The following is a 21,212-nucleotide window of genomic DNA, read 5'->3' as shown; positions in this document are numbered from 1 at the left end:
GCTTTGGTTAAAAACAATCCAAGTTTGGTCTGAGATTCAATATATAATCTTTGTGTATTTCCCTGAGGGGATTTTTCGCTCTTGGAGGAAATAGTTTACAAAATATGTGTTTTCAGCTCACATTCATTTCCCTTAAACAGTTCACTTTGTTTCCTGAAAAACCACAATATAATTTGACCCCTAAATTTAAAAGGCATTTTCTTATTACATTTTAAAGTCACACTGCCACATGCTTTCATTTATTGTTACCCTGTATGGGGGACAAAGGGAAAAGGAACACAGAGCTGAAATTCATTGGCTTCATAAATGTGCAGTTATGCTGCAAAGTTTGACTGTACATACTGCAAGGAATGCATTTTTGTACGAGCCTCATGTAAAATGTTTGGAAAGCATTTAGTACCCTGATTTAACTCCCTGCCACATGTGTCTCCCTGAAAGTTTCCCTTCTTCCTTGACTCCTGTGCTACCATCTCCTGAGAGATCAGCTCCTCCCTCTTGCCATGGGTCCTGCAGAACTCGGGCCCTCCCAGAGAACATTATATTTGCCCGAAGCATGCTTCTTGCTTCCCTCTCTAGAGATATGGTAGAGAGCTCCCTATTCCAAGGTGCTCCTTCATAATTCCCTGAGTCACCAGCCCACCCATAAGGATGTGTGTGTTCTCTTTTCCCAAATCTACCAGTCTTTCAGCCTTTGTTGGGTATAAACAAAAGGTGTTTGCTTCCCGGCACTTGAAACTGTGTCTGAAGGTATGAGCTTGCAAGCTTAGAAAGGTTGTCTCATCACCAATCCAGGAAGATGCAGTTCCTCCACACACCATTCACTCCAGACTCTAGTCCACCTTTCAGGAGGATCATTTTGTTGCCAGGAACACTGGGAAACCATTTCCCCAGGGTGTGTGGTCACAGTCCTTTGCCTTCCTAGGGCATGGCCATACCCCTTGCCTGTAGATGTGGCCAGAGATGCCAGAGATCATGGGCCCTGCCTTGATGGAAAGACTTGCCTTGGGAAGCTGTTGGCATCTTAGCTGAGGGAAACAGTAGGCAGGAAAAAGGTTCATAGTTTTAAGGTCAACCCATTCCAATGACACACCTACAATTAGAGATATGTCAGGAATGGGAAAGCAATTGTGCAGACAGAAAGACGTATCTGTGGTATCTGTTATTTCCTACACTCTGCCAGCATGCTGTGAGCAAAGTGTGGGAAGAGGGGACATCTCCCCTTCCCTCCCCCACTTTCCTCTTTGATCTGTTTTTTCTGAAGTCTTAGAGGCCAATAAAGCAGTCAAGCATTTTTCAGAGCAGTTGCGCTTTCTGGGTGTCTTTCCATGTGCTGTTCAAGGGATTTCAGCTTTATTATGTGGCCATTTAACCCCTTCACAAGGTGAGCCAAACAATTAGATAATGCCAAGTTCGGTTCCTTTGTGGATATTAGGAGAAAATGTGGTCTTGCTTGCATCTATTCCCTTGGGTCGCACTGGTTAGCATTCATACTGGAAGTATCTGGAGCTCTGTTCCTTTCCCTTCCCTAACCTTCAATGATCTTGGCCACAATCCTGCATGCAGCTATGCAAAATGAGGTCGTATTGCAATCAACAGAGTTTAAGTATCTGTAACTTGGTGCTGCATTGTGGTTAGTTCCTTTATGTGACTCTCTGCCAGTGTGATGGGACTATGGCTTATATGCAAATCACAGCACAATTGTTCTATTGTATGCTTGCAGAGTTGCCTTTGAGCAGCAGCGCAAAAATAAGTGTTTTGCCTTATTGTGCCTGTCAAAAGATCTCATACTTGGTAAACAGGAGGAAAGTGCACTGAATTGTGTAATTGCATTAAGAATTGCATCAGCTCTAGTAGCATTTTGGGAAAGATGTTTACGTGCTCTTTAATCATCCAGTATCATTTTGGGCTTCCAACATATTCTCCCCTCCTTTTATTTATTTATTTTTGGTAGTTTAAAACAATCTATTCAGTCCCTTGTGGGCCGGAAACACTTTACTTTCCATCTATAAAATTAAAGGTAAACGGTAAAGGTTTCCCCTTGACATTACGTCCAGTCATGCCTGACTCTAGGGGGCGGTGCTTATCTCCGTTTCCTAGCCGAGGGAGCCAACGCTTGTCTGCAGACAGTCTCCATGGTCATGTGGCTGGCATGACTAAACACCGAAGTGCACGGAACGCTGTTACCTGCCCGCCGAAGTGGTACCTGTTTATCTACCTGCATTTGCATGCTTTCGAACTGCAAGGTTGGCAGGAGCTGGGACGGAGCAATGGGAACTCACCCCGTTGTGCAGATTCAAACCGGTGACCTTTCGATCAACCAGCCCAGCAGCACAGTGGTTTAAACCACTGTGCCACCTGCAGTTGAATTAGGCACAATTAAATAAATCTCTTTGCAAGGCATGGTAACAATTTTTTAAACTCTAGTGTGCTATGGACATCCATCTGAGAAAGCCTTGATACCTTTCTATTTCTTTCATCCAGTCCTTATCTCAATAGGGAATTTATATTAGTTTTATATCACTTCAACTGTCAGCTGTGCAATCTCAGGATTTATAACTCGATAATTGATGTGTGTCAATAGCTTTATCTCCCCCTCCTCCTCCTCCTCCTCTTCCTCCTCCAAGTCTCCTTCCCATATAATACAATTCCAGTGCTTCCTGCAAGACAGGAATAACTGTTTGTGTGGATACGTCCTCAGACTTCAAAATCCCACATTTGCATGGGCTTTCCCAACTGCTAGCTATAACCAGGGGTGAAGTCCATTGAAGTTTTTCCACTGGTAGGACTATTTCCATCTGCAGAACGAGCAAGAGCGACAATTCCCCCTCCTTCCTGCACACTCCAGTGGGTTAGGAGACATGGTGAAACAGATGTGTTTGGGGTTAGGGTGGGGGCTGCAGGTAGGGAGGGAGAGGTCCTGTTGCATGAGCTAAATTTCACATGCATGTCATTAGATTCCGCCCCAGGAATCCAAAGCACTGTCTTCACCAATGGATGGCACAAGGGCAGTCCCAAGGTATGCATATACAGCATGACTTCATATGTTGAATGCATGAAGGGGTCCGTGCTGGCCCTGAGGACGGTAGACTGAACATGGACACCTAAAGTTACTTCATCTGAATGCATTCATCTGCTACCGATATCTTCCTGTTCTGTATAGAATTTCTTCTCTTCAGATGTCTATATTCAAACACCAATGTTGAGAGGGACTAGTTCAGTCCTATTCTAGACTGGAACACTAATGATGAAAAGTTGCTGTTGTTCAATAACGCTTTCAGCACACATGCTTCAAATATCACAATTTACCAAGGATACTTCGAGTTCTCTGGCACTTGCCCTGACCAATTAATTGCCTTCTTTTTCAATTTTGCAAATACTTCTTAAAAATGCATGGATTCTAGCACAAGTGTATGTAAAATGCTCACATATGAATGCAAAATGGCCATGAATTATCCCCTTCTAGCCATCTTCCCTATTGTTCCATAATACGAGTTTCTATTAGGTAGAAAGCTTTGAAGCTCTTTCGACTAAGGGACTACCTGAGGGACTCCAAATTGGTGGAGCTGTTGGGATCACATTCCAGGGATGGATGGGGGCAGTGGCAAAAGGTGGCAGGGCCTAAACTACCCAACCCCCCCCCCCCCAGCGTGCTTTAGTTTTTGGCACTTTCTGCCAGAAACCACACCATAGGAGAGAGGAAGGTAGAAACCCTGGAAGGCCAGATTTTTCTCCTTATGAAAGCTGGATTTGGTGCCTGGGCCCCAGGTGTGTCTCCCCTGTGACAACAGGTGTTGTGGGATAGGTTTTGCTGCTGTTCTGTATACACATCTAGATTCATTGCTAGGTTGTTTTTCCAAAGCCCTGTTCCATTTCCTGTTATAGTCTGCTTTAGACTATACTGGATGAAAATGAATTTGTTGTGACATGGGCAGAAAATAGCCTGTCAGGACCAATGCAGCACATTTTGTTGCCGGACATAGATCAGTAAATAGTGCTCCACCACTCCAGCATGGATACTCCTCTTCTTCACATCCACATCAGTACCATAGTAGCTCTGACTTTGCATAGAATTGGCATTAAAGCAACATTTCAATTTAGATCAGTAGGCAGATGAAACATAATATACACTATTACGCTCACTGTCTCCACTTCCAGCAGGTCCAAGAATATTGGCTCTCAAAATCCAAAAATGGAGGTGGAGTCCTGGACAGGTATTTGCTGCTTTCAGGTGTGCTGTGTCCTCCAGGGATGGGCATCCTAAGTAGCCCATCTCCTTTTACTGCATTTAAGGATATCAGAGTTTTACAATAGATTCCAGTAAGTTCTGCTTTCTGTGTGTCCAGCTCTCCAATTCCACAACTGGGCAGCTTTTCCTTAGTTGCATAGATTCTACGGACCTCTATCAAAATGAACAAATAGACAAATTTTCTGTGACATTGTACAAATTTTGCATAGAAAAATATGCAAAGCAAACTGACAAAAATGTGCTCTCCCCATCCCACAATGACTAAGTAATGAAAATGTGCATTTGGGGGTGATTTGTGTGTTCTCAGAAGTGCAAATTTGCACAAATGCATATGAACAGATGTGTGCAAAATTTGATTCTGTCATTGTGCAGATGATAATCAAGAGGTTTCTAAAAATCTGCAAAATGCAGACAGAGTAGATTTTACAGGGGCCAGAAAATCCCCAGGTGCATTCTCATACCAGGGATTGCTTGTGCAACCTAAGCCTATCCATGTAAAGATTCCAGGAGGAATGATTGGGGTGACTGTCCTTCATTTCCAAGGATCTCCTGCCAGGGGTGGCTGCTTCAGTTTGCCTGATGCTACGGCCAGCTGTGTTTGCTAATACACCAAGATTTCTGTGCTTGGCTTCCAAGATCACCTGCATTTTCACTTGTGGGATGTTAGAGGAAATGTACATCTCAGGAAAGCCAGGTACCTGCTGGTAGCACCTTTCTGCTTACCATGTTGCTCAGCATCAATCTACCATGCACCAATTAAACTGAAACTTTCTCTACCTTTGCCAAACCAAAAAACCTGAACAAAACAAAATGCTTTACCTTCTACATTTATTTATGACAGGTTGGTATTAGGAGCACAAGGGGCTAGATTAAAAAATAATAAACATAAATGAAAATGAAAATAATAAAAAAATAAAGGTGGTGCCTTCATGAGGGACAGCATTTTAGGTGTAGACATTTTCAAAGGTAAAGAATGCCATTCATGAATGCAGATTCAGTGGATCTAGTCACATTTATTCCTACAATGAGGCTGCCATAATTCACTAATAAGAAAAAATATAGCTAAATTCTAGAGATAGCTATCTTCTGAAGGGTGCCCTTACTTATAATTAGCCTGGACAGCTGTTGTCCAAATATATTACAAATCTTTTCAGAGTGCAACACTTCATTGTTGTTTTCTTTTCTGTAATCCAGCCTTTCCCAACCTGAAGTTCTCCAGATGTTTTGGACCATAAATCCCAGCATTTCCCTTTCCTGTTTAAAGTACATTTTCTTCAGCACCATCATATGCATGTTTACTCATCCTTAAGCCCCACTGCATTCAAAAGGACTTACCCTTGGGGAAGACTGGAAAGAACAGAGCTTTAAGAAGTAAATATATTTTTCAATTGGAAAAAATTGAAGATGCCAATATTTGTTGAGTTAGCCTGACTCCCCATGCTTGGCCTCTCTTGCTCATGCATAGCTTGTCAATTGGTCTTGTTTGCAGAAGCACTCATTAGATACAGAGGTGCAGTAAAAACTAGCCAATGGCAACAACACGGGGCATTCTCCTATCTTCTCTGGTTGAAACCCACAAAGCCAAGCCAAGACCACAAGAAGGCAAACAGGAGGCACAGGCCATGAAGACAAGATTATGCGAAGGACATCTGACGAATTATTGCTCGTGTTTCGAGCATATCAATGTTCTATTGGGATTGCATGGCAGGAAGAGATGGGATGGGGGCCATTGAGGGGGCTGATTGCCATTGCCATTACTGGATCAACATAGCTCTGCAAACTGGGGAATCCACAGAATCCTTTAGTTTTTTTCCAGGGGCCACAAGATCTCTCTGCCCCTGCTTCCATGGCTTGGAAGAGCACAGGTTTTGGATCCATCTCTGTTGGATCCACATTTCTGGATGTGCAAAGAGGTATTCAAGAGTGGTGGCCATCTCAAATGAAAAGTATTGCCCCATGCACTATTTTATTATACATTTTGTTTAAAATGTAGCATACAGGCAAGTTATACAGCTGAATGAGCATTCCTTTGTTGGGTGGATTGCTGGTTATTAGCATAGGTAGCTTGCTTCTGTGGGAGTTAATGGTAAGGAATTTGAGGTGGCACTCAAAATTTCAAGAAGGTGACATATTCCAATTGAGGACAGGGGCAGATATAAGGAGAGAGAGAGAATACACACATATATTCACATATATAGATAGGACACGCACTGGTGAAAAGTTGCGAATTATTTCCTTGCAAATTAAAATATAAAATACATCCATTACTTTTTAAAAATATCTGTTAAGGCCACCACACTGAGAGGATGTTGGCTAGCAACAGACAGAAAATATCATCAAGACAATGTGTTGTGTTTTACAGGATTCCCATTCCAAAGAAACGATAGGCAATTTATGACCCAAAATCCTACACATTCTCATTGCCACTGGTCCTTTTATAAGCATCATAAACCAGGTAGTGATAGATGATTGATCCACTTTGCTGATCAAGGGAACTGTCATTGTTTTATTATTTGCTCAAGGTTAAATATATCAGAGGTCTACCTGTGAAAGTCTATCTGTGCAAGCTTGTGTCTAGCGATTTCAGAGATGACGTACCAATAAGCTGCCAAAGATATTCAGCTGCAAAAACAAACCTGCTATGAATTAAGGTTCAAAACAATTTGAATACACACCAAGTCAATGAAAATGGTACACTGAGAAGTTAGAAACATAGAAACAGAGCGAGTCAGACGGGGTATCCTGGGCCATCTAGTCTGACCCCAGCTCCACTCATGACATGCCCACCATGTGCATGTCTAGCCTATCCTTGAACAGGTTTCTGTCCTCAGTGCTGGTGTACTCACATATAATTCTGTATTTCAGTATAATGTAATAAAAGGAATAAAACTCAAAGTGACTCTATTTGTTCCAGTCATATTTTTACATTTCTGGTTGCTTTTTAGCTGTCTTGATCTTTTAGCTATCTCTGCTTCCTACTGTGTTACTTTTCTGCACAGTATTAAAAAACAAAAGGAAGTGGTCACACCCACACCTACATGTCAATGGGCCACAGTTCTTCATTTTGAGTTCTAGCAGGGAGTCCCATTGCTGCCAACTACCTCAAAATTTCAGCTAACCATTGTGCCACATGATTAATAGGACACAGGAATTTATATTTTTATATAATAGAGTTGTCTAATTCATTGCCAATGGGATCAGTCTGGTCACTGGAGTATTTTTTTCTGATCCCTTCTGATGGGCCAACCCAGTTTTAATAAAGCTATGGTCTTATTTAAAAAATCCCTCAGAGTAACTTACCATGTTTTAAGATTGTAAGAAATGGAAATATTTCACAATTCAGTGTGATAGTTCTCTTTGGTGGTTATATGGAAAAACCCAAACAACCCAGACTGAGTACTCGTGGTCCATTCCTTTGAAGCTCTCACTGCTAGATGGTGTGAGAAGGTCACTTAGCATGTTCAATGCATGTCAAATTCTCAACCAATGACAGAAGCTACTAGCTTTTTCTAGATTGGCCACTGTTGATGTAAGAAAGAAAGAATATAGAAACATAGAAACAGAGCAAGTCAGAAGGGACCTCCTGGGCCATCTAGTCTGATCCCCAGCTCCAGCTGGCTGTACTCATGACATGCCTACCATGTGCATGTCCAGCCTATTCTTAAACACTCTCACCAATGGGGCTTCCACCACCTCCCACAGAAGTCCATTCCATACCCTAGGAGTCCTAACCAGGAAGTACTTACTGACATCCACCCTAACTCCTGGTTCCCTGATCTTTGCTCCATTGGAGCGTGCCCTGCCCTCCACTGCAGGGAAAAAAAGGCCATGACCCACCTCTGCATGGCGCCCCCTCATGGACCTGTATGTTGCCAACAGGTCTCTGAGTCTCCTCCTCTCAAGGCTGAAAAGACCCAGCTCCCTCAGTCTCTCCTCATATGGCTTCCCCTGCAAACCAGCCACCATCCTAGTGGCCCTTTGCTGCACTGATTCCAACCTTGCTATATAACTCTTGTAAAGAATATAGCAGTGGGGTTGGAACTCATAGAGATGCCCTGATAGGAGAAAATTCATCTTGTGTCCTTCAGTTGTGCCATCTACTGAACTGCTTTGTGCATCTTATTTTTGTACGAGAATTATAATTTCACATTTTCTGGTGCCATTTTAAGGTCCTGCCTCCTCCTTGGCATTCTGCTCTGATGTGTAATGCTCAAAGGCTGGCATTGTTGGGTTTGTGCTTCAGCAAGGTCCTCTGACTATGCTCTGGAGTTCTGTGATTGTGCTCCTCCTTGCTATAACTGCATGGGCACCTGCCCTTTCTGACTAAGCAAAACAGCAAGGAGATGGAATAGGAGTTTCCACACACTTCATGCTCCCCTTCTGGTGGCCGTGTGGATTTGGCAGGGGGCAAGAGAGCAAGAAGGAAGTATGCCAATGACAGCTGTAAGGAGGAAGTGAGCCTCTGCTAAGACAGATCCACTGATGCTATCTTTGCCCAAAGCCTCCTCAAAACCTGGGTGAGGAAGGATCACACGATACCTATGCTTCTGGGAGCATAGCCTGGTTTCATATCCCTTCTAGAGCACAGTTTTGCACACAACCCAGGGAGAGTCACTTAGACGAAAGACCAGGACGTTCTTCCTGTATATTACCTGGATGCCTCTTATCCAAAGGCCCTCATCTACATGCTGCACCTGAGTTCTGGCAACCCCACTGTGGAGGTTAGAGTGATCCCCTTCTCCCCATCTTAGTGCTGCTTGCAAAAGTTTCATTACATTTAATCTGCATGGGAGTTCTGCTGAAGCACAGCGTCACATTTACAACCTGTGGTACATAATTAGACTTGTACTTTCTTAAGTCATCAATTTTGCTTTGGGGGGGTGTTGTTATTTGAAGACAGATGTTTCTATCATTATACAAGATGAGGATTTCTAAATTAAATTCTGCTTCTTCCCCACTTTTCAGAAAGTGTCAATTTCAGACAAGGTATTTTATCTACCTAAAGGACATTTTCAGGAGGCTATTATCTTGGAGAAGTGCCTCTTCTGATTTGGATTCCCTCTGCCCCCTACTGTTAATTTAGCTTATTGATGAACTAATTTGGAAGATATGTCATAACAACTGCCTAACAGATTTAATTATGGAGGAAGGATTAGACAAATCTATCTCAAAACGGGCTTTCATTAAAAATATAGACTGTCTATTATAAATAACGTTATAACATAGCCTTCTCCAACCCGGTACTTTCTAGATGTTTGGCCTTCCAGCTCACACCCATCCCTGGCAGCATGGCCAGCGAGCAGCAGCACTGGATCTTGTAGTTGATAACATCTGGAGGACAGGTGAGAGTTGCATGGGAGAGGCAAGTTGGTGGCTTCCTTAGTTTCCATCCGTAGCACACTGGCTGGTACTGGTTTGCCTGGAACTGCTTGACACTCAGGTAGACTGCTCTGCCATGGACTCCATGGAAACTTTGACAAGAATTTTGTTGTGAGCTAGGCATCCCCTCCCAAGCAAGATAGTTGCTTCAGCAATCTTGGAAGAGTCTTTATTCTACACAGGAGCCCGAGCATTTACAAGCCTCGGAATATGCACAAGGAGGGTTGACCCCTCTCTGCCCCGCTTTACCCAGAGCTTTGCTTATGAACCCTTCGGGGTTGGACTCTGGCAGGAAGTGCACTGTGAAAGTGCACACACTTTTGTTCTGTATTCTGAGCCCTTAATTGGCCCAGTTTGCGGGTGTGAAGATGGGCCCTCATGTCCACGTCTTCAGGGGGATCATGTTCTCCCTCTGGAAACTATCTTCTCTCCCATCCTTCCTCTGCCTCGTCCCCACAGGTGGGAGGTAGATGGGGCCCTAAGGTTGTCCTTGGACTCCTTTGATCCAGAGCCGGCTCAGGCTGGCACAATGGGAGGGTTTGACCAGATGTGGGCCCGTCGGTCGCAACAACTCCGTTATCACAGTGTGAACTCTGATCCCCATCTGGTTCAGCCACCTCCTCATCCTCCTCAGAGTCCGAGCTATCACTCCCACCAAAACCAGGCATCCCTCATGTGTGCCTGCGAATTTCATCCAAGTGTGTGAACATGACACACTTGCACACTTGCACAGCAGCAGAGGTCCTTTGTTGCAGTCCCAGCCCTGCTCAAGAAGCCCATGTCATGCCAGAGAGCACTGTGGGAAGGGGATGAAGCAAGCCTCACTTGTACTTGCTTGTGGATTTACCCAATAACAGATCCAAAGGTGAATACCATTAGTTAAAGTAAACGGAGGTGAGTTTGCAGGTTGCAGGGGCCAAATGCAGTGGATACAGGGGATGGGGCCAGGCAAGATGACCATTGTGGTGGCCTATGCCAGGGCATGAGGGCCCTGACAAATGCCCCTCTATGCTGGGCCTGATAGCAGGGAAATAACTTTACCTTCTCTGTGGAACTAGGCCTGAGCTCTTCTTCTGTGATAGAAAGAATACGACAGAAAAGGGACTGAAACACATTTGGCAAAGTACAACTTGGGGGTAGCATATTGCAGAAGCATTATTTAATCTTAATGAGGCACAGAGGGAAAATGCAAAGCATGTAATTTCTCAGTCAAATTACACATGTTGTCAGCAGCAGAACTGCAAATTATAATGGCTTGCAAACCACCTGCTACTAGGCAGATGTGTAACTATCCCCAAGTGATGGGATATGGAGTGTATCTGTGCATTATAACCGACCACTAAAGGAAGCAAACTCTTCAGTCCTCCAGAAGAATGCCTCTTAGGAATGTGGGACATTGCACAGTCAAAGTGAAACACTTTTAAGCTCCATTGATTTCTGAGGTAGCCAATTAAGCATATGCTTTCCTTTCCCACTGAAATCCTTTGGCTCCTTTCCTGGGTCCTTACGCTGAACAGAAATCAAGCCAAAACATGTGTACAAGTGTATTGGGTCTTATATTGTCCACAGCCCACCTGCAGATGTGAAAGGTTGCAGGTGGCCCTGGGACTGATTCATAAAGAAATCCATGAAACTACCAAGACATGATGACCTCTGCTCAGAGCACTTCAGCTCAATCAGCCTTACAAAAATCATGAAACCAGCATTTACATGGTCCTCCTCATCATCATCTCCTTAGTGCAGATCTGTCTGAAGCTGAGAGCATAGTGGCTTGCTTAGGTCTGTTGGTGAACCCGTAGCTCAGACAAGATTTGTACAGGTCATTTTGGGGTTCACCATTCATAGCCATTGCATTTGCACCAGCTCACCATTCATCACATGGCACAATGCAGTCATCTCACAGCATGTTATTTTGCTGGCATTCAACGGAAGTGAACAGCAATTCTTCACTGATATGAATGTAACTGCTTTGTTATAAACTGTTTTCAGTGAACATGGGCAGTATCATGTTGTTGACACAGCCTTCCCCCAAAATGTAGCCTCAGAGTGGCACTAGGTAATCCCCTTCTCCTGACCACCATGGCAAGGTTAGGAGGCGTTGTAAGATATTATGAACCAGAAATATCCACTTCTAATTTCACATCATCCATGAATAGCCTAGGCAGACTTAGGTTGGCAAGCCAGTGTTCTTTCAGGATAACCTTCCTTGTTTCAGTATCAAGAAGCGCTGTACTGTAGGGATCAGGGCATTTCTCCCAAAATTCAGCATTCCCAGAATTACTCAGAATCTGAATTGGAACCATAGAAGAAGAAGCAAAGGTGGAATTCTTAGCTGAAATGCCAAGGCCATCTGTTGAACCCATGGAGTTAGATGCAGGCAGATGTAACATCATCAGCCCCATAAGCTGGTGTCAGATCAAAAAAGCAGACCAGTGTCCACACCATCTGGCTTACAAGCAGCAGGAATCACCCTGAGGGTGGAGCTAAATCTTTTTGGTTGGGAAGGAAGGAGAGGGATTGAGTTCAGAACCAGGTGCTTAGCATTAAGCCACATTCCCTTAATTAGCTGGTATTCTAACATCACTGGTCTCTTTTGCTAATGATTTCTGCAGTATGCCTTCTTTCAATCACAAAACCAGTCCATCTGGGCAGTTTTAACATAAGAAAGACTGCTCAAAGGACCCTTTTGCCCTGATTTGCTTGGAAGGAGATTGGGAAAGACCAGCTTCTGACATGAACTTAACGTACCCTTTTAACTTCTAGTATTAGTTACTTCATGTTACAAATAGGAAGGTCAAAATCTCTTCTTGCTGGTGCCAGAGTGCAGGACATGGAATAATCAATTCAAGTTGTGACAACCCAGATTCAGGCTGGACATCAGGAAAAGATTCCTCACTGCCAGAGCAATGCGACAGTGGGACCAGCTGCCTGGAGAGGTGGGGGGCTCTCCCACACTGGAGACATTCAAGGTGAAACTGGGCAGCCAACTGAGTGGGATGGTGTAGCTTGGTGTCCTGCAACAGCAGGAGGTTGGACTTGATGGCCTTCATGGCCCCTTCCAACTCCACTATCCTGTGATTCTATGATTCTATGTTGTCCCCCTATTTCCTCATTGCTAACAGCCATTGATAAAGGATAGAAATACAGAGGAAAATGGAATATTGTGATGTCATGAAGACACCGGGTAAATTTGGCTCAATGCTGAAGAGATAGAAGGTATGTATGGACAGCTGTTACTTTCAGCAACAAGTGCACATTTGGAGAAATGCTTACTTTGATCCTTAGATCATGCACATGAAATGCCCATGAAGCTTGAAATGTGCTATAGCAATACCACGATTATTGCTGTAATTTCATGGTGGGTTGGAGTGACATTTTTGAAAACTTGTACATATGCACGCAAACTACTGCTTGATACCTGTTCTAATTTGGTAGGTGCTATTAATTTAGCATCTGTGGGGCAGCAGTAATGCTGTTTTAGAAAAGGGTGTAAGATTCTGGCATTTAAGACGGATGTTTAGAACAATGGCATAATACATGTCCAATGATGGATTAATCCTTGGGGATTTGAATTACTTGTTCTCCAGTTCCTACTGAAACACAATCAGCTAGCTTAAAAAAATTTAAATTGCTCTTGCCATTTCCTTGCTTGAAATATAAAAAAGGGGGCATAAGTCAGGAAGGAATGATAATGTAAACATTTTGTGCATTGGAGATAAGCAACTCTTGAATCAGGAGCATGGATTTAGCAGCATTAACAAATTTACTGTGTTGGATTTGTCCATATTAGCTGTGCTAAATGGCAGAAAGCTTTGATAATGTCATTTTATGGGCACACAAGGGGTGAATGTTTTCACATTACAGCTTTACCCAAGTACTTAACAGATCTGCCTGCCATTTCACATCTACAAATGACTACATAATTTGAACATTTAGTGGCTGTTACCTGTTTGCTACCAGACTCAAACTAGATGCCTAAAATAAGCAGCAAGTGATTATTTTTATAGGCATAAAAATCTGGCAGATCAAGCAGATATGAGTGGAATGATTTAGATAATCCCCTTTGCCAGCAAGGCAGGGCTTGAATGAAGAACAGAAGGTTGCAAGAACAAGGAAAGTGCAAATGCATTTGGACTCTGGTGGCTTGAAGCATGGCTCCAGCAGGAACTACCCATATGCCATCTACTGAGCTTTCTTCTCACAGGACCAGACCTTGAAAAATGGTCCACTGACACTGCAGACAGGTGAGAATGGCTGTTTTTCATGGAGAAGCTATGGCATTGTTGCACAGCTGTGCACACTCATCTCGTTGTCCTTGCCTGCTTTAGTAGCATTTCCAAGCTTGACCAGGAATATTGGGATCAATACTTGGAACACAAAGGGATGCAAACTGTCCAGCAGAGGCCTTTGTTGAGGCTGTAAAAACAATAGGTATTTTGTAAGGAGACTAAAAGGTAGACAGGGGCCCCAGGGAAGCCATGAGATTGCCAGTTCCCAGCTGTGGAGGACTCTTTTCTTCATCCTTGACATAATGATATGTTTACTGCCTTCTGAGATTCACTGTGAGAGCTGGGATAGTTAGCTATTCTTCTCCTGCAGGCAGCTTCAAGGAGGCAGGTTTGCTTCACTTCTCTTCCAGGAATGGGGCCTGGGTAGATGAACAGGTTCTTAAACAGGGGAAAGGCACGCTTAGCTGGTTTGTTGACCCTTTGGCTTTCTGCTTAGGAGAGGAATGCATGTGTCTAGCCAGTTAGTGCCCTGGAAACAACATCTGTCATATTCAGGGAGCCCTGGGCAGATGTTTATGAGCTTTTCTTTGGCCTTTCTATGGATAATCAGCATCCATAGTTTATCATCTCCTATTCACTCTTCAACACATGTGGTCCCATTTCTTCCTGATTATCCTCAAACCAAAGCTCAGCTGGCTGGATAGGCTCCTGGAGCAATGCATGATGCTACACGATTGATCCTCTTTGTTGCTGAACTTTGCTGGACTCTGCTCTTTGGACCGCATTTGTATTGGGCTTCTTATCTTTGGTTTGACCTTGACCATTTCTCAGCTCCTTCCCTTGGAATTCTCCTTCCTGACTGGGGATACTCCACCTTTGCCCATTTACTAAGTTTTTCTGCTTTGACCTTCCCTTCTTGTTGGACTGGTACTACAATGCTTGACCATTTTGCCTGTTTGCAGGCTTTCTACTGTATGTTCTCCATAGCTGGCTGTAGAGCTGAGTGTGACCCTGGAAACAGGACATATACTTGTCCATGTCCCCATCCCAATAAAGCCCAGTTTATGTGCAGGTGAACACCTGGCTAGGGCTTCCTTCTAATTTTGTGTAGGCCACCCATGAAACTAAGTTACTTTTTATTGAGGATGGGGAAAGGGGGGATATTGAGAACTGGTGCAGTGTTGTGGTCAGAATGCTGGAGATACGGGTTTTACCCCCACTCAGCCATGAAACTACTGGGTGATTTTGGGCCAGTCACAGCTTCTCAGTCCAATTTACTTCGTTGGGTGGTTGTTGTGAGGATAAAACGGAGTTATATAAGCCTCCTTAGAGTCCTCACACGAAAAAAATTAGGATGTAAATGTAATATAATAATAATAAGGACCAGATACTTTAGTAATACTGCTAAGTTAACTGCCAATATATATTTGCGAAGATTCATGATTAAGATCATATTATGCTGTCCCATAAAACATTTAAATACAAAGATACCCTGTACATTCATGTTCATTAACAGCATACACTAAAAAAGCACTCCCATTACCTGCACATCAAACTTGACAGAATGTATATGGTAATAATTTCTATAACCAAACATGATTTCCCATTAAATTAGATGTAACACATTTCATAGTGTTTATTTTATTTCAGCTATTAATTTCAATGATGTTGTAAAACTGGTAGAGAAAAATAGTAATGGCTGGAGGATTAGCAAGTGCATCTTGGAACTAGATAGAGATATTTTCATGAAAGCCAGAGCTTTGAAAATCTGAGGCAAAACTCAGTCCTGCTGTATACAAAATTGGACTAATGCATGTGCAAAGTTGTTGCAAATACAAGAACAGCATACATTAATTTTCTGTAAGCTGTCCCGAGACACTTGTAGTGGACAGGTTAGAAAAGTTTTTCTTAAATAAATAAAATAAATACATTCTAGCTCTTGATTAGCACCTTTTTATCAGAGCTCATTTGAAGGAAGTTTTGCAAAAACATGCACATTTCTTGATTTCCCTTTTCCCCTTTATTATTCAATGCTTGCAGAAGGTTTCTGGGTTTACCTTCCCACTGATTCCCTTCGGACAGTGAAGGAACACACATGCTTCTTTCTACCATGATCATAATAGAACATGGAATATTTGTTAGCTGATGGAATGAATCCTAGCTTCCCATATGATGATAATGATCATGATGTGTGAGACCCTTTTCTCAGAAGCTTTTTTAAGGTTCCTTACAACAGAGATTAAAATACCCCAAATGCAAAACAAAATGGAACAGCTAAGAGCAATTAACAATAAAACCCCAAACCCTGATAAAACTAAATTCCCAACATACTCAGAAATTAGGGTTTTAGATATGACAGCTCAGTCTAAAATGCCTTCATTTGTGAAGGTGCGTTCATTGAACTGTTTACATGCAAGGGTAAGTGTAAAGAGAACTCCAGAACTTTTTAAGGACTAAGAAGTCAATGATTGTTTGTTCTTGTTCTTCCTCAGAACTACTGCTAGAAGGCTACTAAATCATTCTGCATCCTGGCAGGACAGGAATCCTTCCAAACTAGCTCACATTTTGCACTGTAGTTTACACACAAGTAGTCCTACAGACTTGTCTGTCTAGGACAGGGGTCAGCAACTTTTAACACTCAAAGAGCCATTTGGACACGTTTCCCGCACAAAAGAAAACACCTGGAGCCGCAAAACCCTTTTGACATCTAAAATGAAGATAACATTGCATATATCGTTTTTTACCTTCATGCTGTGTATATCTTCATTATGATTTAGCTGCAGCTAAGATGTACCTGGGGCCTAAAACATCACCCAACTCTCCTTAAGTACTTTTATACTGTCTCAATAGGCCCCAAATAGAGGAACAAAAGAAGGTTCAAGATAGACCCTCTTTTGAAAGCAAAGAATCTTAGCTAAGAACACCAACAAACAGAATCAAAACCCATTGAGGGAAAGCTTTTCTATTTTTTCTTTATTTATTAGACCAATCTATTATTATGCAAAGAAAAGGTCAGTAGACTAGGAATTGTGCTGCAGATTTTATTCTTCCATAGCCTCAGGAACAATTAAGACTTAAATTACCTGTGCTTGCTGAGAGCTAGAAGCCATTCTCACATTGTCTGAACCCTTCTAGGAGAATAATTCAGCCTGAATTATGCAGCATGTTTCTAGCCCACGGTTTTTCCTTCTGGGGTCAGAAATGAACCCAAATGTGACTTGTGTTAAAAGTGGCAAGACTCACATTATCTAATGAGCTCCTCTTCACCGAAGTCTATGCTATTGTTACTGTTAACTTTCTTTCAATACGACCTAATAGCTGAAGCTCCTGGGTGGAGAATTAATACAATACAATAAAATATTTGACTCAGTATTGCAAACTGGGACATTCTGGACTTTGGTGGGCTTCTTCTTTATTCAGGATTGTTAATGTTTCTTCCCAGTCTACTGTCTAGGGCTTAGAGCAGTGGGATGGTAGCAAAGTGATGGAGGTAGAGAACTGACGGCCCTCATCTGATGAACTGTAGGGATGTGTTGTGATACATCACAGTAAATGAATGGTAAACTTGTAGTAAGGGGTTGTTTCAGGGAGAAAAAATAAAGGTTGTGAATTCTTGACATGGCAGAAGGAGTTCAATTGTCAGTATGGGCATTTGGTTTCTTCAGCAGCTGGTTACATCATAGCTCCCATGGAGTTTCCCTGTTGAAGGGATAGAGGAGGTTGTTCCTTTAACATCGGTCAGCACCCTGTTGTAGAGCACAGCATGTTGCACGGGTGAGAACCCAGGTTCAGCGCATTGTGTTTCTCATGTGAAACTTTGAGCCAAGGTTTTGAAGAATCATTGCGAAGGACGGGAGGGTGATAGATGATTCCATGGTCTGTCTCACACTGAATACAGGCCTGAGCGAGTGATGTGGAAGGGTGTGACAAGCACACTTACGTGCATGTGGGCACACCAAGCTTTGATAAGGAGTCTTCATCAACCCAGGAGCTCCCTGCACATGATGGGTGCATTGGATGCTTTCACCTCTCTATGTCACAGGCAGGGGGCAGGTCATGTGACCATTGACCATGGGGAAATGATGTCAGAATCCCGGAATCTCAATTTGAGAAGAGGAAATAAAACTCGGGGTCGTAGGAAAGATCCATCGTTATGAACCTCCGCGTCTTTATTGTCTATCCCAGGTTCCTGCGGTTGACTCACGATAATGCAATTACCGGGCTAGCAGAGATGAACTCGCTGCAAAGCTTCAATACCATTACAGGGCATTTATAGGTACACAGGTACAGGGCAATTGATGACAGAAGGCAGAGGTTACAATAAGATTCTGAGGTCATCACATACAGAACAGATAAAGAAATGTCAGTCAATCACACAGTAACAATGGGATTAGTATTGACACTTTAGTTGAGTAACTTGAACCCATCTCCAGGTCTGCTCAGACATGCAAATTCAAGCCACTAGAAACTATGATAAGCTCAGACCCCTATCTCAACTCTAAAGATTCTGCATGATCAAGGCACATGAAGCCCTCTGGGCTATCAAAAGATTATTGTAAATTGAATTCCAACAATGACTATTTATAATGGATATTTGGGCTAAAATGGTCTACTGTAGCCTACAGCTAAAGGTGAGAGAAAGGAGTGGGTGGGGGGGAATGCCATTTTAAACAGTGACAGCTTGGTTTTGAGAAGGAAGACAGGATTTGATCCCACAATGCAAAGGCAAACAGGCGTAATGCTTTTCAGACAGGATTTACCCAAATTTTCCCAACAATGACCAACTGGAATCTCCCACTAAGCCATGCCTACTTTTAACACATGGGTAGACAAGTTCTAATGAATCCAACTTTCTCTTTTGACCCACGCAGGACTCCGCAGCTTGAAAGTTTTCCCTGTTTGGTTCCGATTAGCTCCACATTGAAGCAATACAGTGAGCATTTTAGTATCCACTGAAATTTGGACTGCCAAGTTCCCAGTTGGAGGGTGACCACATCAAGACCAGTTTTCCTTTTCGAAGTGTTAACTTGCTCCCTCATACAAAAATACTTGAGCATGGTTTTGGAAAACACCAATAAAGCTATTTTCTATTAGATAACCAATATTAAGTATTCATATTTCTTATTTTTATTAGTTTGCTTATTTGTAAAGGCACTATCTTATTTATTTATTTATTTGTATATGTATTTAGACGTATGGGACTTAAAAAAATTATTACTTTGCAATGCATGGCACTCAAACCATTTTGGCTTTAATTTGATCAATATTTAATGAATTTATAATTAACAATAACTCTTAGAGCTCTGCAATGCAATATATTGGGGAACAATTTTAATTAAGGAGAAAAAGAGAATAAAATATTATGGTTAGTGCGTAGCTATAAAATCTGTGCTAAGGGAATGTAGTGAGAGTATTAACTGAATTACCAATGCCTAATTTAATCATTTTTTAAAAGATTACAAAGCTTCTCTTACTACTTTTTGGTTAAGAAACACTAATGATTTTGTATCAATTATTTATTAAAGCTGATGAGTTCATTTACATTAATGTCCACCATGTTATTTGAGATCTGGAGGAAAAAACCACAGCATTAATGAGGTTTATTTCAAATGAACATGAATGCGTACACGCTTCAGTACATGTGGGATTCTTCTTTGTTTTCCTTATAGTTTTCCATGTGGAAAATGATATATACACAATTATCATTGCTTAATTATCTGATGGCAATTCTATTTTTAAACATGTTTTCACATAAATACTTTTTCATGTTAGGGAAAGTCAGTGGTAGAGGATGAAAAGGAAGGCCAAATGAGAGATGGATGGAATCCATGGAGGAAGCCACAACCTTGAACTTTGAAGAGCTGAATGGAGTTGCAGTTCATGCCGTTGCCATAGGTCAGAGATGAGTTGATGGCACATCACAACAACAGCAACAATGTAGTGCTCTCCAAGTGTTGGGGTTTGATGGGCACCCCAATGTAGAAGTTCCTGTATCCTTGTCCTGCTTGAATAACCTTTGGAGAGGACTAGGTGATATAAACTTTGTCATCAGTGGGTTTTTTTGTTGAATTTGTTTTGTGTTATGAACTTGGTTTTTTCTGCTGTTTGCTAGTTGTCACTATTCTTTCTCGCAGCAGAACAAATGGTTGTGTTGTAATGTCATTAATGTATGCCAAGTACAACTTCCTTATCTGACACAATTCATCACATCCCAATTAATCATGTGGCAAAAAACCCAATATCCTATTTCAAGCACAGACCAATAACTCCTTGTGAAATTAAATCATCTTTCAGAAATATTTCATTCCTCCAAGCTAATAATTCAATGCAAATGGATTTCTAGAAGGACGACTAGGGCATGTTATGTGATCTTTCCATTAGGTGCTCCATCTTGTGTGTTTAAAGCCTTCTACTGTGTTCTAAATTGACATCTGTTAATAAATAGGTCATGCCTTGTATAAATAGTAAATACAAGACTACTTGGAGAGCCAAGAGGAGTGTTGCTTATTAAGGGCTGCAAACTGAGGCTGGACACATAGATGTAAATCTCCACTTAGCCGTGCAGCTTGCTGGGTATCCTTGAGCAAGCCATGAGTGCTGAGCCTCACCTGACCACTGTGAGGATGAAACAAGAGAGCCTCAAAGACATTGTCCCGATGTTTTGGGGAGAGAGATAGAACGAGGCCGCATTGCTGTTTTGCTTGGCAGAATAGATTCCACATTGGTTGAACCTGTCTTGTTGAGAACGTCATGCTTGACATCTTTAGATGTCCACTTTCAATATTTTGTGTCCGTCTTCGAATACGTTGGAATGATTTGAGGCATTGTGAAGAAAATCAGGCTTCTCAACCAGAGTTTCTCATGCAATGCTAATGATGAGGGTGAAGGATTTTCAGGGAAAAATGAAAGAAGGATGTTCACAAGTCCTACTTTAGCCCCCAGCTGAAAAAATATTCCAAGGTTTTGTCTCATTTCCACCTACCAACTAGATTGCATAATTGTACCATGTCGGGCTTGGACATAAATGTTCAAGGAAGTGAGGGAGAAATGGGGATCATTTAACCAGGAGCAGGTACAGAAAGATTATGCCCCTCTTCCCTATCAAATCTCCAGTGTAAGAACCCTGTCCTTGTGGATGTACAAGTGAGGTTTTTGAGAGATTGGATTGCATCATCTTCAGAGAACTGTGATTGCTACAGTTTCTTAAGTGCACTGTCACTAGCAAATCTAAAAAGCTAGGGTTTGAAACATGGTGCTGGAAAGAGCTTTGTGAATACCCTGGGCTGACAGAAAGGTAGACAAGTGAATCCTGGATCAAATTAAGCCAGAACTTTCCCTAGCAGCAAAACTGACCAAAC

This window comes from Varanus komodoensis, unplaced genomic scaffold (genome assembly GCF_004798865.1).
Source record: "Varanus komodoensis strain SLA01 unplaced genomic scaffold, ASM479886v1 scaffold34_1, whole genome shotgun sequence".
NCBI classification, from domain to species: Eukaryota; Metazoa; Chordata; class Lepidosauria; order Squamata; family Varanidae; genus Varanus; species Varanus komodoensis.
Note: the sequence above shows the minus strand (reverse complement) of the source record.